This window comes from Corythoichthys intestinalis, chromosome 14 (genome assembly GCF_030265065.1).
Source record: "Corythoichthys intestinalis isolate RoL2023-P3 chromosome 14, ASM3026506v1, whole genome shotgun sequence".
In the NCBI taxonomy this organism is placed as follows: domain Eukaryota; kingdom Metazoa; phylum Chordata; class Actinopteri; order Syngnathiformes; family Syngnathidae; genus Corythoichthys; species Corythoichthys intestinalis.
In genome coordinates this window covers 43,834,859-43,852,868 of record NC_080408.1, presented here as the reverse complement: position 1 = coordinate 43,852,868, position 18,010 = coordinate 43,834,859, and positions in this window count along the sequence as shown.

Here is an 18,010-nt window from a genome sequence, read left to right as displayed (position 1 = left end):
ACTCAACCTTGCAATGAGGGCAGATCAAACAAAAATAGGCTATTGGGATGGAGGGTTTGGGCGGTGAGAGAAGTGGGGGGGGGATGAAGGTTGGGGGGCATGGAGAACAGGGGAAGAAGGGATGGAAGAAACAGAAGTGAAGGTGGACATTAAGGCAGCAAATGATGATGCTGTCAGTGAACAATGTAAATGGTGGCGACACAGTCAACAGACACAGTCGGCTGGGCCTGTCTCAGCCGCGTGGCACTGACAAATGGAATATTTTGGCAGGACTTAATCAGAGGAAAATGGGCTTTCGTGTACTCGCCTGTGCAGTCAAGGAATGATTGCCTGTCGCACCGCTCGTTCGCAGTCTCTTCCTTTTGGACTGTCGCCACCGTGGCCGCTGAACCCTGCGGGTGTCACAACAAGGGAATTGATCACAATTTGCCACACTGTATGGTGACAGTGAAGAAGACTCTTTTATAGACTTTGATTGGGTGATGAATGCAAACGCTCATTAATCCTTTTAAGCAAGGGTGTAGGTTTGGTCTCAACATTGGTGGGGACGATATAACAGCATGACCTGCATGTACACATTTTGGTGCAGACGGAACATTAATAAAACCAAACCGATTACTGAATGGGGGTCAAGGGTATATTTCTCACAAATATGAACATAATCAATTGATAGGCTAAATGATCAATACAAAACAAATTTTCAGGTGATACAATGTTTGATTCAAACCTTTGCTTTCAAAAAACTACTAAACAAACATTTTGAAGTGCAATCCCTTTATTTAAAAAAAAAAAAAAAAAACGGGGAGCAATGGGTCCACTTCTGGGTGATACTGGAGCACCCCTAGATTCAAACTAAAGTATTGTAATAAAACAGTGATTTGTGAAACAATTAATGAAAAAAAATCTGAGATATCCAAGGACCGATCTACACCTGAGGCATACTAGAGTACCCCAAGACTCGAACCAAAGTACTCTCATGAAATCCGTTCATGTTCATGTCAGTGTCCCCCTGAAGGGGACCCATTCTTAGATTGCTCGTCATTTTTTTGGGGGGAAATAATTAATGGACTTGCACTCCGAAGCCACTGCATTGCATTACCATAATGTCCAAATGACGGACGGCTAGCTTGACTTCGTTGTTCCTTGTGGAGGCTGGCCTGACCGCAGTAGTTTTGCATGTTAGCAGGTTTACACAGTTTAATGTTATGCTAACTCTGATGCAGGTCGGACTTTCAGTTACAAAATTAGAGGTGTTTCTCCCACCTCCACAACATTGAAGTCTTTTTACATTACTTATAGTGGCTGCTGCTGGCCAAAAAAACCCCTAATATGCCTCCTCTTTGAAGGGGCGGAGGAGGCAGCATGTTTTCGACCTGAATCTGTCGGGGCTGTGTGATGATTGTGTGTGTGGGGGGGGGGGGGGGGGGGGGGGGGGGGGGGGACAAGTCATCAGGCATTCATCCTGGAAAATGGACTAGCACATTCAGAAAGTGAAAAGGGATAAATGTAAGTCTGACCATAATGAAAATAATTCACTGAGTAATGGTAGGGTCTATTCCATCCTAAAAACATATGAGAAGACAATCTAAATTACCTATATAACTGATCTCACTATATAATGCAAAAAAGGTTGCTTGAAAGTTGGTGGGGACAATTTCAGCATCCTGAAATGTTGGTAGTGATATGTCCCTACGCCCTTGCTTTTAAGTCATTGGCTGCCATTGACAACACTAGATGACCAATCCATTTTGAAAGTATAGTGGAGAAATTAAACATATAAATAAACTGTAGAGTGTTATTGGGGCGATAAACACAGTTCGTTTCTGTTTTAAATCTTTGGTAATAGTATTACAGATAAAAGTATTTAGTTTTAAGTATGTTATGTTTTTTTAAATGACCAAAAATAGTCATATGTCCTATAAAGGGTTAAAATGTCTGAAATCACAATTATACGGTATGATTTCAAATTTTGATAGAAAATTAAATAAACATTCACAGGACGGGAGGTAAAAGTTAACCTCATGATTTTAATAATTAGCTGATTCATCGTTGAATTACAGGTTTCCTTTTCCCAAAATAATTATTAAAGTATTTACCGTTCGGACGATAAGCCGCTACTTTTTACCCTCATTTTGAATCATGCGGTTTATGGTCCAGTGTGACTTATTTCTTGATTTATTTGAGTTAATAGGCAACAAGATTTTTAACTATATCTTCTCATGGGATAACACTGACTGTTAGGTTTTGTGTTGGTTCCCTCCTTCTTTGTCCCTGTGATTGCCCATTGATTTCACCTGTCCTGCCTGCTCCTTGTGTATCCTCCAAGCTGCATCCTCCTGTGTCACCCATCTGTTTCTTGTTGTATCATTACCCCTTGTCTGTCTGTGTGTGGGTGTGTGTGTGTATATAAACTCATGTACCAGTCCCTCTGATTAAGTAAGTTTTGTTTGAACATTGCCTTTTTGATCCCAAGTCCTTTTTGTTGTAGTTTGTGTTTTTGTTAGTTGTTATTAAAACATTTTTTTTGTTCACCGCCACCTGCTTTGTTGCCTTTTTGTTTCCCTGCATTTGGGTCCACACCACCTGCCTGCCTGCGTACCGTGACACTGACGAAATGACACTTTGACACAATGTAAAGTAGTTTGTGTGCAGCTTATATAATAGAGTTAATTTATCTTCCCCTCGAAATAAGCCATTAATATCTAAACCCCTGGCAACAAAAGTGAGTACACCCCTTAGAAACTACAGTATGTACATCCCTAAATGTCCAAATTGAGTACTGTTTGTCATTTTCCCTCCAAAATGCCATGTGACTCGTTACAGGAGTGCTGTCAGCATTGCTGCAGAGACTGAAGAGGTGCGGGGTCAGCCTGTTAGTGCTCAGACAATACGCCGCAATCTACATAAAATTGGTGTGCATGGCTATCACCCCAGAAAGAAAAAAAAAAGAAAGAAAGCCCGCAAACAGTTTGCTGAAGAAATGTCAACAAAGCACATGGATTACTGGAACCATGTCCTATGGTCTGATGAGACGGGCGGGCTTTTTTGTCTTCAGAAGAGGCTTCTCCTGTTAAGTATATCCAATTGTTATTATATAATCTTTACTAAATGTTTATGTAGACATATAGAGGAAACTTTTAACTCACTGATTCGGATAGATGTCCAATCTAGTTTGAGTGGGAAGGCTAGACCTCCCAGTCAAAATAGATTGGACGTTTATCGCCGTGATTGGCAGTGAAACATGATCATTCAGTACCACCAATCCCAGTTCAAATTGATGTTTGTCACTGTCCGTGGCAGTGAATGAATTAAGGAGATTTGAGTAGATTTAACAGTATTTAAGATCCGGAAAGTATTTGAGTGGATTCATTAGTATTGAGGTAACCTTTAGGGAGTACTTGGACACATCAAGGAGTAACATTAAACAGGAACATATGGGGTTCCTATACAACTGTATTTTCATGTTGTCCATTATGAAGTCTGTGACTTGGAGAGCCAAGTATTTTTTTTTAGGTAGTGCTTGGTGTTAAAAGTTGGAGAATCAATTATTTAGTTATGTGGTTGAATATTAAAATGCATTTAATCCATTTTCACCAAGTTCTTAATAATTTGTAATACTGCAAAAGCTAAGAATGTTGACGTACGGCATCAGAAATCTGAATTTTACCATCACAAGTATTGTATATCAGTTGGAAGAGCACGCAGATGGGCCTGATATCCGAACTTTCGGATTCTCAACTTGCATTTGCTGCTAAAACCTATTAGTTGTCATGAAGGCCTCATTTCCTACAGTTGCATTTGATATAGCACCCCCATGCTGGCCCACAGCAGCATGTAAGGGCCAACAGACAAGGCTGACATGATCTATTTCTCTCGTGATGAATGCACCAATCTGCTGCCCTGTTGCCCTGTCCACCTAATTTGTTACAATGTGACACCGATGAAGGGGAACCTGCCTACAGTGTACGGCGGCACCGGAGTGGGATGAAACTCTCTCGATTCTCTTTGGGAGCTTTCTGATAGAGTATTTGAATAGCGGTGTCAGCTGTTAAGTATAAAATGATTTTACCAAGAGTTAATTTCCATGACAAGTTTTCTGTCAGCCATCGCGGTGAGTTCGGGCCATGCCTGGAGCACAGATCAGCCAGTGAAGCAGCAGCAGATCCATGATAATGACCAAGCTGACAGGAGTACAGTTATACATTTACAGGATCACTAACAAGGAGGGGAGGACGTGAAAAAGGACGGGATGAAGAGCTCTAGGTCACACTTAGCTGAGAGTGGATCGATACTGTGTGAGGTATGGATGTGACCGGGCTTGACCAGTCTTAGGGTGGCTCAGCAGGCTATTAGTGATTCCCTTCACAAACTCAAATAGCAGCTGGCTGGCATGTCAATTTTTCAGGAAATACAGTGGTACCTCTACTTACAAACGTCTCCGCATACAGAATTTTCAGGTTAACACACGCCTCAACTGGAAATTAATGGCATTTCCATGCGAAAGAAATTTCATGATGCAAAAGGCAAAAATACAGTATGGCTGTGAAGGAATTTGACCATTTAGCCAAATTGCCAGAATCACGCCAGCTGAACCAATGGCCTGGGCCGGCGGAACACCAACAACCTGGCCAAAAGGCCAAACTTCACGTGTTGACCTTAGTCTTAACTCCTTGTACTGATTCCATTTTAAAAGCTGGAAAAAGGCTTCGAAACACAGGTTGACAATTTATTCCAAGTCGGCAGCAATCATACAGCACAGAGAGCGAGGTAAGGAGGCAAACCGGGTCCAGGGTCACCATATCACAAGTCAACAAAAGATTCCTGAGAAAAATGACAACGATTAGTTAAAAATTCAGTCTTTTAAAGGCTCTGGTGAGGCGGGCTGTGGTCCAGAAGGCTGTTGTTTAGTATTATTCTCTGTTGGACAGAAGAATTCGGGCGTTACCGTTGTCAGGGCAGCGAAAGTTAAGGATTTTGCCATCCTCAGTGCCACGTGAGAACTGAGTGTTCACTTCTCGGTCGCGGGTTCCTCTGTATCAGATGTTTCATGTTGCAAGACAAGATGTCCTGCCATTTGTTCTGGAATGTCCAGAAGAGCTGGTTGCTCGATTTGGTGGTGCAGACGTGGGCTTTTAGATGTCTTGCCTATCACCGGGCTCGTCAGCGTCAATTTTGCTCATTCAGCTGCATGCCGCGCACGTTGGGCTTCTGTTGTCAGAGGGCGTACTGTATCTGTTCTGCCCTTATCTGCCCGTTATCTTGGCATTGCAAATTCTAATCATTTCAAGTGCAAATGTTCATAATATCAAATATATTCTGCTTGTTTTTCTTAAACTATGATATATGTGCTATTTATTTTATATTGGGTGTGTTAGAGTAATATAAACAGTCAAACAATAAATATGAAAAAGTTATTATTCCCTGATTGATTATATAAAGTGTATTAGAGTAATACAAACAGTCAAACAGTAAATACGAGAAAAGATGCTATTCCCTTCAGATGGTACTCGCAGCTCCCAGAGTGTACTGAACGTAACATACTTATAGTTGCTCTGCCATTGGCTGTTGCCTAGCATTCCTGGCATCCAGTTGGCTAAGAGGGACCTCTACTGTATATGAATGTGTGTATCCCAGCGTCTTCTTCATTCTCCTCTCGTGTTCCCACAGCTTTACATGTGTGTATTCTTTTATTCTTTACTCTATTCTTGTTTTTTTACATTATGCACAACTCTGATTTTGTTTATTGTGCAATAATCTAATTGTAACATATATTTGTTAGATGTTTTGATGCACTTTTATGCATTATAGAAGATTTAATTCTTGAATTTTGTTGGGCTTGGAACGGATTAGGGTATTTACGGTACATGGAAGAAGCCTCTCTACTTACAGAATTTTCAAGTTACGAAACAACTTCCAGAACCTATCAATTTCATAAGTAGAGGTAACACTGTATAATGAAAAGACATTCTTCTGAGTTCCAGAGTTTTGAAGCCTTTCAAGGTGATCTGACAATAAAATATAATATGCTGGAACTAATGCGCGTCTTTCCAGTTATAATTGTGTAAACATTTGTGTATGTGGGTAACTTGTATTCACTGGGTTTGAATGGTAAATGGTGTTATACTTATATAGCACTTTTCCACCTTTCAAGGCGCTCAAAGCGCTTTACACTATCTCGCCATCCACCTACTGGTGACGCAGCACCAGGAACAACGTGGAGTTCAGTATCTTGCTCAAGGACACTTAGCCGAGTTCATCAGGGCGGAGAGTTGAACCAACAACCTCTGGGTTGGGGGACAACTGGAAAATTCTAACAATTTTTATGAGGCTGTTAATGCTGTAACACTATAAAAAGTTCAATTGTTCAAAGAACGTTTTTTTTCTTTACATATTTTGAGGCTTTCCAGTAGACATTTTTTCTGCTAAAACTAACTGCTATAGTACATGGAAGTTCATAATTCTATCGACCTTGCTTGATGCCCCAGTTCCAGTGGAAAGAAAAACAGCTCCAAAATGACCATAAAAAGTTCTATTGTCTCTTGATGTGTACATTTGTTTGGGTAACTATACATACCGGATCCATAAAAAAGCCTCTTTAATCTTTGATGATATTCTATTCTAAACCCTCACTTTAACTACTGATGATTTTCAATAGCCTGATTACCCCCACTTTCCCGCCTCCCTCCACACACAGAGGCTAATCTATATCAGACAAATGAGGCTGGACTAACTGAGTGGAGCGACAGAAAGAAACAATTGACGTGGCGAGAGAAGGCTAATTAGCGGAGGCTCATTAGGAGTCTGTGAGAAACTGTGATTAGGGATGTTTGCTCACACAGCATGCTGCTGCTTGGCTTAATGGCCCGGTCCAATCACTACATAACTTTAGCCTACAGCGTCCCACTGAGCTGCGGGGAGGATGGATGCTTTGCAGAGGTACACAATACTGGCCAAACCAAAATCATTTATCCACACTTAACTGGATTTAATGCATGACTATTTAGAAAGGTCCATGTCATGAAACAATGTATGGTTATATGTACATTTGTAATGATTTTGAAATAACATAACTGAAGGTGTGCATTCATTCTTTTTAAAGAATTTGGAAGACATATTTGAATTTAAGCATGTTTCTTTCGATATTATAGTATGGTCAGTGGGCGTTTCTGTGTGCGTCTCAATATGAATTAATGTAATTGATCATCTTTATGTAACATTGACTTCGGGATTGTTTTACAGTTTTTAACAATCGTTGGAATGCAATGAGCAAACATCTCACCCATTTCCAAAACTTAACACATCACTCCTGTACAACACACAACTGATGAACCAATTAACTTCATGCTCTAACATTGTAAACTAAACACCGATACTAGTTTTCATAATGCAAGAATATACCAACACTATAGGCCAGATCAGACAAACACCAACACCTGTTTTCAATCAAAAAAACCTTAAATCAGTCAAATAAAACACTAACACCAGTAGAAATTACAGAAACTGCATTATTTTTTTAGGTACATTCTAATGTAAGTTTTCTGCTGTGACATTTCTTTTTAACCTTGGACAAATTTTGTTGTTGTTATTGTTGGTTTTAGAAGGACTAGATGCACACTTTGCTTCTTTACTATGATAAACATTTAGTGGAAATGAGTTTATGGAAAAAGAAAGTCACAAATTTTGCAAAGGCTTTATTTATGTCATAAATCTTGCAGGTCTGCAAGGGAAAAAACATTGCCATTCACTATTGTGAAGATACAAACAGAAAAATGCACAAACAAATATAATGGTATCAAAAAGTATCTAAACATTTTGGAATTTCACATTTCTGCATAATATCACCATCAAATGGGAGCTGATCTTTGTCAAAATCACACAGATGAAAAAAAACAGTGTCTAATTTAACTAAACCACCCAAACATTTATAGGTTTTCCATATTTTAATGAGGATAGCATGCAAACAATGAAAGAAGGGGGAAAATAAGTAAGTGAACCATTACATTTAATATTTTGTGACCCCCCCTTTGGCAGCAATAACTTCAACCAGACGTTTCCTGTAGCTGCATATCAGTCCGGCACATCGATCAGGACTAATCTTGGCGAAGGGGGAAAAATAATTGAACCCTCTGCCTAAGGAGACTTACAGAGCAATTAAAACTGAGTTTTACCAAAAAATTTAAGTCAGGTGCGTGCCCAGTCACTGATGAGTGGTTTAAAGCTGCCCTGCCCACTATAAAACACACACCTGTTAGGAATTGTCTTGAAGAGAAGCACTGTCTGGTGTGAATCATGGCTCAGTCAAAAGAGCTGTCTAAAGACCTGCGATCAAGAATTGTTGATTTGTATAAAGCTGGGAAAGGACACAAAACCATCTCTAAAAGTCTGGATGTTCATGAATCGACATTCAGAGAAGTTGTCTACAAATGGAGAGAGCACTGTTGCTTCTCTCCCAAGGAGTGGCCGTCCACCAAAGATGATGCCAAGGCTTCAGCGCAGAATACTCAGAGAGGTACAAAAGAACCCTAGAGTGTCTGCCAAAGACTTACAGGAATCACTGGCACAGTCCAATATCTCTGTGCACACATTAATTATATGTAAAACTATGGCTAAGATTCGTGTTCATGGGAGGACTCCATGGAGGAAGCCACTGCTGTCCAAAAAAAAAAACAAAAAAACAAAAACATTGTTGCTTGTTTAATGTTCACAAAAAGGCACTTGGACACCCACAGAAGTTTTGGCAAAATATTTTGTGAACTAATGAAACCAAAGTTGAATTGTTTGGTAGTAACACACAATGTCATGCGTTGAGGAAAAATGGAACACCTCACCAACATCAACACCTCATCCCCACCATGAAGCATGATGGAGGGAGCATAATGATTTAGGGCTGTTTTGCTACCTCAGGGCCTGGACAACTTGCAATCATTAATGGAAGAATGAATTCAAAAGTTTATCAGGATGTTTCGCAGGAAAACCTGAGGCCGTCTGTCAGACAGTTGAAGCTAAAAAGAGGTGGGAGACTGCAACAAGAGAATGATCCAAATCACAGAAGTGAATCAACTTCAGAATGATTTCAGAAGAACAAAATACACATTCTGGAGTGGCCAAGTCAAAATCCAGGCTTGAACGACATTGAGATGCTGTGGCATGACCTAAACACAGCGATTCATGCCAGACATCCCAGGAATCTGACTGAAGTACAGCAGTTTTGTAGAGAAGAATGGGTCATCGTCGATGTGCCAGACTGATCTGCAGCTACAGGAAGCGTCTGGTTGAAGCTATTGTTGCCAAAGGGGTGCCACAAAATATTAAATCTGTCTTTCTTTGCATACTATCCTCATTAAAATATGAAAACCTATAAAAGTTTGGGTGGTTTTAGTTATAGCAGACACTGTTTTTTCATCTGTATGATTTTGACAAAGATCAGATCACATTTGATGGTGATTTTATGCAGAAATGTGAGAAATTCCAAAAGCTTCAGATACTTTTTCATACCATTGTATGTAGTATAAAAAACTTATGAACATCTCTACGAACATTATTTTCAGGTTACGACATATTTCAACTGGAAAATATTGCCCCTTGTTCAGAAAAAAATTATAATGCTATACAATACTGCAAAAGATACGCATGTACTTCCTGCTTTCTTTTTTTGAATGTCGCGCCATAAGATCCTGTTGCCATATTAGTCATAATATTTCCAATCATGCTGTCCTGCTCTCCTGTTGGCCTATTGGCCAATGGGCGTCGCAGTATGATGAGTTAATGTTCATAAAGCGGGTCGACGTCTGAGCCAAGTGAGCACAAGGCCCCTCGTGTTTTTGTCTCATGAAGAGTTGTTTTAAGCCCATAGACAGTTCACTACATTCGTAGCACATGAGAGCATGGGTCTCCTCGCATTTTTATGTCATGATGAGTGAGATAGGCGATAGGCAACATCGATCTCATGAAAGAGAACATTGCCTCACTCAAAAGGTAATATATACAGTGAAGAGCAGAAGTATTTGCATCCTTTGTGATTTTGAGAGGTCACCCACTTAGAATATAGGTAGAGGTCAAAAACTTCAATCATAGATGCATTTCCACTTATAGAGACAATCTAAATAAAAAAAATCCGGAACTCACATTGTAAGATTTTATATGATTCATTTGTAATTTATTGGGGTTCATGAATATTTCTGCCCCTGAGAAAGTCTGTGCTGATATTTAGTGCAGAAGCCTTTTTTTGCTATTACAGAGGTCAGACACTTTCTGTAGTTCTTCAACAGGTTTTCACATATGGTAACAGGGATTTTGGCCCATTCCTCCACACAAATCTTCTCTAGATCTGACAGGTTTCGGGGCTTTCGTTGAGAAACACAAAGTTTCAGCTCCATCCAAAGATTTTTTTATTGGAATGTGGTCTGGAGACTGGCTAGGCCACTCCAGAACCTTGATATGCTTTTTACACAGCCACTCCTTGGTCGGCTTCGCTGTGTGCTTCGGATCATTGTCTTGTTGGAAGATCCAGCCATTACTCATCTTCATCTCTGACTGAGAGAAGGAGGTTGTGGCTAAGAATCTGAAGATACGTTTCACCATTCATCCTCTGCTTTATACAGTACGGTTGTCTTGCCCCATTTGCCAAAAAGTAGCCCCAAAGCATGAGGTTTCCACCCCCATACTTCACAGTGGGGATGGTGTTCTTGGGATTGTACTCATCATTTTTTTCCCCTCCGCACACGAGTAAAGTTTGCACCAAAAAGTTTTATATTGGTCTCATGTGACGACATGACTTTGTCCCGTGATCCCTGTGAATATGGTCCCTGGAAAACTTCAGATGGGCCTTCACATGTACTAGCTTCAACAAGGGAACCTTTTGAGCAATGTGTGATTTCAATCCATTGCACTGTAGTATTCTACTAACAGTAGCCCTTGAAATTGTGCATCCAGCTCTCTTCAGTGGCCTATACTACGAAGCCGGTTTTCTGGCTTGGCAGGGTAACTTCGAGAGTAACTTTATCACGTGCGACGTAAATTCGCGGCTATGCGAGACTACGAAAGGTGGATATGTTGGAACCGAGAAGTGTTTCCATGGCAACACACGCCACATGCCAAACCTGGTCGTGTCAGAGTTAGATCTTGCTTAACATCAGGATTCCAATTAACCACGCTCTATTTAAACAGCACTCCTCCGCGGACGTGTCCTCCTGACAAAGACAGCGTACTTGGACGACCCATACGACATTGGCGCGCGGATTGTGAGGGGCTCTCTCCGGAGGGCACGGGTATTTCGGGACCGCCAGAATCCGCTGGCGTACCCGGAAGATGTTCTCCATGAAAGATATAGATTTTCAGCTGAGGGAATTCTTTACCTGTGCCAACTGATCTAGGCAGACGTCACTAATGTAACCCGCCGAGTCAGGCCCTCACAACCGCGCAGATTGTGTGTGCCTGTCCGTGCGCTCTTTCGCCAGGGACAATATATGTATTCCATCGGTGATGCTGAATATCTGCGTAAGAACACTGTATGCCGTGCGATTCGGAGTGGGGTATGGAAACGCTTCAAATTGATGCATTTATAATAATCATAGAAATATGTAGGCTATTTAAACATTGAGAAAACTTGCGTTTTTTTCTGCCAACTGGAGGAGATTAAATTAAATGTCAAATCCACTGATAGGACAGACGCATAAATATAAAAGATATAAATGTTTATTGAATATGCATCTTACAGTCTTGTTTAACTGTGAAAAATCGTTACAAAAGACGGGCTTTTATTTACGCAACAACGCATGGCATCTCCGCATTTCCTTCATCTCCTGAGTCCTCACAAATATAACATAATTTTTTTTTTATTGTCGGGCTCGGGCCTGCAAATCAAGTTTATTGATCGGACTCGGGTCGGGTCGGGTCGGGCTTGGATTTTTTAGGCCCAAACTAAAAAAAAAGAACATACGTATTCGTACAGTCAAGGGGACTAAACATACAATCATCCTGTTTCGTGTGGTGATGCGTGACAATTATTTCTTACTGTTAATGTACCAAATCTTATTGTATTGTCCTGACAGCAGGCTTTATTTCTTTTCATGGACATAAGTAAACTGGCATATTGACGCATTCACAAATCACACAATCTGTAAATTCGCTGTCAACAGACCCGTTGCGCTCTACTCGTCGAAGCGGTGTTGGATTTCGCGGTGAGGGTGAATTTTAATTCCTCATAATTCCACATGATCATCGCGCATTCCTCCTCCGTGAAGTAAGGTGCCCGTGCCATCGTCACAAGTAGTGTTTGACTCTGGTCACCGCCCCCTTTTATGTGAACGCGCAGTAACTCTGACTGGGTTGACACAGGTTCGACTAATCAACCTCATAATCAGCGTCGTAGTACCGATTGACCACAAACTAGACAACCAGGATTTGTCAACTCCGGTTACCCGATGGTAAACTGGATTACTTCTGGGGAGGTTGAACTTGGTTCGTAGTATAGGCCACAGGTCATTGACCAGCTCCTGTCATGTAGTTCTAGGCTGAGCCCTCACTTTTCTCATCATGAATGATGTCCCACGAGGAGAGATTTTACATGGAGCCCTAGTCCGAGGTAGATTGTCAGTCATGTTTAGCCTTTTCCATTTTCTAACAACTGCTGCAACTGTTGATTTATTCTCACCAAGCTTCTTTCCAATTGTCACATAGCTTTTTTCAGCTTTGTGGAGGACAACAATTTTTTCTCTGGTGTCTTTCAAAAGCTCTCTGGTCTTGCCCATGGTAGCAGTTGGATTATGACTGATTGTGGGGGGCACGGGTGACAATAATGATCTTAAACAGGTGGTGGGTGGGTTGTTACTCATAGCGTCAAGGTGGGCTTTTTTTTTAAGGTAGACTGACAACTCTTTGAGTGTCATACTTATTGCTGATTCTCAGGGGTACAAATCCTTATGAACCTCAGTAAATTAAAAATAAATTATTTTTAAAAATCATACAATGTAATTTATGGATTTTTTAAGATTGTCTCTATGAGTGGAATTGCATTTATGATTGAAATTTCAGACCTCTACCAGTTTTCTCAGTGGGTGAACTTGCCAAATCACAAGGGGCGCAAATACTTCTGCTCCTCACTGTATAAATATTTTTTTTATTTGCATTTCGCTCTTTTATCTGCTTCATTACAGCTATTAATGGTTAGGTAAGTTACAGGTATATAGAATGGTTCAAATGTGTTTGGCTGTTGTTTTATTCCTGTTTTACCCCAATTATGAAATTGAATGTGGCATGTCAGTAGTGCTTGGAACGGAATTTACATGTAAAACGCATCTCTACGAAATGTTCAGGTTACGAGACTACTTCCAGAACCAATTAATGTCACAAGTAGAGGTACCTCTGTACTTAAAAAAAAAGACCCTAATCTTGCTGGTCCTCTGCACTGGGCCACATGGCTTCATCATTATCACACTGGATGTCTTCCCTGCCAAGGCACCTGGGGAAGAATCTGTTTGCATGTCTGATCCATCCCTGAGAGTGCTTAGGTGTGACATCCTGGCAGGCGGCCTTCACGGTATCCAGGAAGGCCATCTGAGCATGTGGCTGATGGTCATAGACCCTCCATCTCCATGCTGAAAAGAAGGTGGAGTAAGAGTAAAGAAATAGACACACCATCCTTGGATGGATACCAAACCGTTACAAAAAAATGTTAGTCTGGAGCCTTGGACTTTGATCACTATTACACTAAATGTTTAGTTGCAACACATTAATGGCAACAGACATCCAATCCTTTTGACCTGGGAGCAGCAGGCAGCAAATATTCACTGACAGCCCTCCCAGTCCAAATAGGTTCGACGTCTATTGCCATCAATGGCACTGAATGAGTTAGGTAATTGACTGCCGTCATGCAGCGCTCGTATCCCGCATTTTTGCTCTCATGTCAAAGCACAACGCCGTGACATTTTCCAGTGGTGTTATTTAAGGCCTCCCGTGTCCTTCCCAAATTTCCCAGCCAGATGGTTCTCACTCTTTCGCTATACCCAAATCAGTGCACCTCTCCCTCCATGCATTTGAAAAGTTTACCACTGAGCCCGAGCTCTTTGCTTTTTAAAGCTCTTCTCTTAAATCTGATAGCGGTCCAAGCACTATTGTGATACGATTTTCCCCCTGGAAAGTCCGTCCGTGATCCCGCATTTCACTGAGTCCCTCTCGTTCCACTTCCTGAACTGGGGTGGATTGTCTGGAATCAACTCCAATCCTCCTTAAAAGAAGAGAGCAGTAGGAAAAGAGAGAGAAAGCTGAGAGGATCAAGGATACCAGGGCCAAAGTCGGGGATCCGACGGAGCACAAAGTAGAGTTAGCGTCTCTTTCTCCGCTTCCTTCAATTCCTCTGGCTGCTGTCTGATTATCTTCCCAATCATCCCAGGAGCCATCCATCTATCTGCACTTCCGACAGCGACCACTACGCAGCGCTGTCAGCGTGCGCCTGTGTGCTGTTTGCTTTGCAAGTGACAGCGCTGATCCATGTGTTTGTTTGGTGAATCCAGGATTTGCTGGGCTAGATTAGACAACAAAAGCATATGGGAAAGATAAAGAACACTTAGGTAATGGATTTTGGCAGACTCTCCGGCACAGGCGAGAACTCATCCTCTTTTCCATCTCCCATCTCTCCTCCTTGCTCGCTACTCCAAATATGTTTATTGTTCTTTATCCCCCCACCCCATCATACTCTGAAGGGCTCCATCTGTTTATGAGGATCCTTGGAGGAAACACAACAATGATTTGTTTATTTATTTTTGGTTCCACAAGTATTTTAGCATTTTTTTTCAACCACTGGAAGAGGAAATGATTTATGAGTTGTTCATAACTAGCACAAGTACAAGAGGTCGTTATATTAGACTTGAACAAAAACATGATTAGGAGAGGATATTATGTATGACTTATCCCACACATTTTTCCATGACCTTAAGTCTTCTGCTGACATTTTAAAGGAAATATTAGATAAAATGCATTTACATTCAATATAAAACATAATTTAACATACCATAATTTTCGGATTATAAGGCGCACCTGACTGTGAGATTCCACCCACCGAATTTGACACGAAAACGGTATTTGTTCATAGAAGAGCCGCACTGGACTATAAGCCGAAGCTGTCCTCATTGTATTATGGGATATATACAGCAAAAGATTTTACTTTGAGAGCGGCATCATAAGACTGTCATAAGACCAAATGAACCACCATGAAGCTTTGAATCAACTGGCTGAAACCGATTCTGACACCCGCATGTGTTAGAGGCCGAGGCCAATATTTTACTAATAGCACATTTAATAAATACATTTAATTGTTTTATTTTTTATTTTCATACTAAATTACTGCATACTCACTTGACTGCAAAGTATTTCCAATCATGGCTTTGTCAGACACAGCTTTTGCCAACCCTCCCGCTTAAAATGGATTTGACGTTTACCAGTGATAAACTCATTGAAATATACAGCAGAAGAACGATTGGACAGCACACGAATAGATTGTCCATCATCATCTTGAAAGGGCGACAAGTGCTCCATTTTTTTCATTTTATTTTTTTAAACGGTGGTTTGCGTAAATGGCCGCCATCATGGGCAGGGCGAACAGCGGTTGGAAACTAGATCTCGAAAAGTAGATATTGTGCAGCATCGGCACGGTATTTTTTAGTACTCGCCGATATCGGTGAGGTCATTGTAGTGCTGCATCGGTACCGATACTAGTATCGGTGCAACACTAATTTTAACTGATACTCAAAACATTTTTATGAACAAAACGCCAATAGAACATACTTGTACATAGACTTCACTATCAGTTGATGGGAAACGGGGCGCAGGGCTGATACTTACGTACCTATTTTCAAAAACGTAAAATTCAAATATTTTCATGTATGGGTCTCCATGAGCAGCGGCATCAAAAAATTCAAAGTTGTTCCCTAATAAAATACTGATTATTTTTGTATGTATGAAAGTATAATAAAACACAAAATGGCAGGATGACAGATTTTACGCTAGATGCCAAAAAATCACCAAATGCAGACATATTTATCTATATTTTCAGGATCAGTAGCAATAATTAACATATTGTATACGTTTTTGCCCGAAACAGCCACTTTTTTTTTTTTTTTAATTTCGTGCAACTTTTAAACAGCTGATAAATCAATCACTCAGAATCATCTTAGTCTTACTCAACAAAAGCAAATTTAGCATTTTTATTCTATACACAATCACAACTTATTTAGGTTTTCCAATGTCACTATTGCCTCAGCACGTCTTGCCAGCTATCTGACCTTCATCATTTTTAGATTGAAATATTACATAAAATAAAACACGTAAAAGCCAATTTTTATTTTGTATGGACACAGACATGTCTTAATTACTATATTTTTTTAACCGAACAGCTGACCAAAAACTACCTGATTATTTGAATGTAAAGTTACGCTATTGTGTATGGATACAAAATACAACATGGCAGCCATCACAAAACAAAGAGCTAAAAATTCTTGTAAATAAATGCATAAATCCCGGAATTTCTATTGATATTAATGTACAACAGTCTAGATTCTTGTGTGAAAGCAAAAAAAAAACCCGAACAGTTATCACTGATTTTACGAAAATATTTCAAGATAAGGTTACAGCTAATTTTCCATTCGTTTCATTTTTTTCCCCGCAACGTTTCAAAGTGCATGCATGGTGCTATTTCATATAATAATTACCGTGAATCCTCGACCAAATCACTTTCGAGACACTCCTACCTGCTTGTATGTACTAAAACTTTCGTCCTGTTTCCACCTAAATCCGGCGTTAGAACACACAGTATGCTTGAGTTTATCGCAGTGAAAACCTACAAGACGTTCTGCCTGGCCCGGACCACTACATGGCGCAATGCCTGTAGGATGTGTCTCCTCAACTGATAGTGAAGTACTGTAGGTAAATATGTAAAGTCTGTCCAAAATACAATGAACATACAGAAAAGAGTATTTTTAATCAACTAGCCAAATATGACTCATTAAAATAATTGGCAAATGATTAAAAAGAGGCTTCAAAATTTAAACATGCATAATTTGTGTGGAAACCAATCTCTGGATTGACATTACAAGGTCTTTGAAGTTTACTCAATGCTTGGAAACAATTATTTGCAATACATGCAAACACAACATCTATAGTATGTACAGTCCAGTATTTGTGCCCATAAAAGAGAGGGCTCTTAAATAACAAACAGCGTTAGTATAACAACTCATGTGAATGATCGCCTCCTTGCTCGTGGCTGTTATGAATACAAATTGAATTTACGCCGCGGCATTGTCGCCGTCATGCCTCATTTGATTTATTCCTTAATGAACATTTTCCAACAGTGGAGATGGGAAAAATATTTCCACAGCAAATGAGACACGCTCGTATTGCTGTTCATTTGTGTACATTACACAGCCGCTTTAGATTGAACACCGTCCTGTTTTTCAATAGCGACAGAGGAAATTTACTTTCTAATAAAAACCTGCAGTTGGTAACTTCTTGTCTTTTTAGTACAAACATGCTCACAAGTTGATGGACTGTATATTACGTGCGTGGCCAAACAGCATTTTCTGAATCTGACAGATTGAATTACAAACATGTCCGACAAAGAAAAGACATAAGGAGATCTCTATATTGGATTTGGGCCGGAAAGCCTCCTCATTGACTGTCCGCTGTGACGAAGATGCTACAGGCCACATTGCTCAAGTGCTACTTAGACAGATTCCATACGGAAAGCCATTTACCTGTTAATGTTGTGTAGATAATATGCAATTGACTGTAGAGCTGCTAAATAATGCAGCGCCTTGTTTGGGCCAATAAGGAGAATTTAAAGAGTATTGATGGGCTAAGCTGCCAAGGCACAGAATGTATGCAGTCAAAGAGCTCCACTCTGTATTGATCACGGAATACGCTCAAGTTCTTACAAGAAGAAGGGAAAAATATAAGACAGGTGTGATAAGTCAGTGGGGTGGAAGAAGAAGGAACCTGACAACAACGTGTGCTTTTAGAG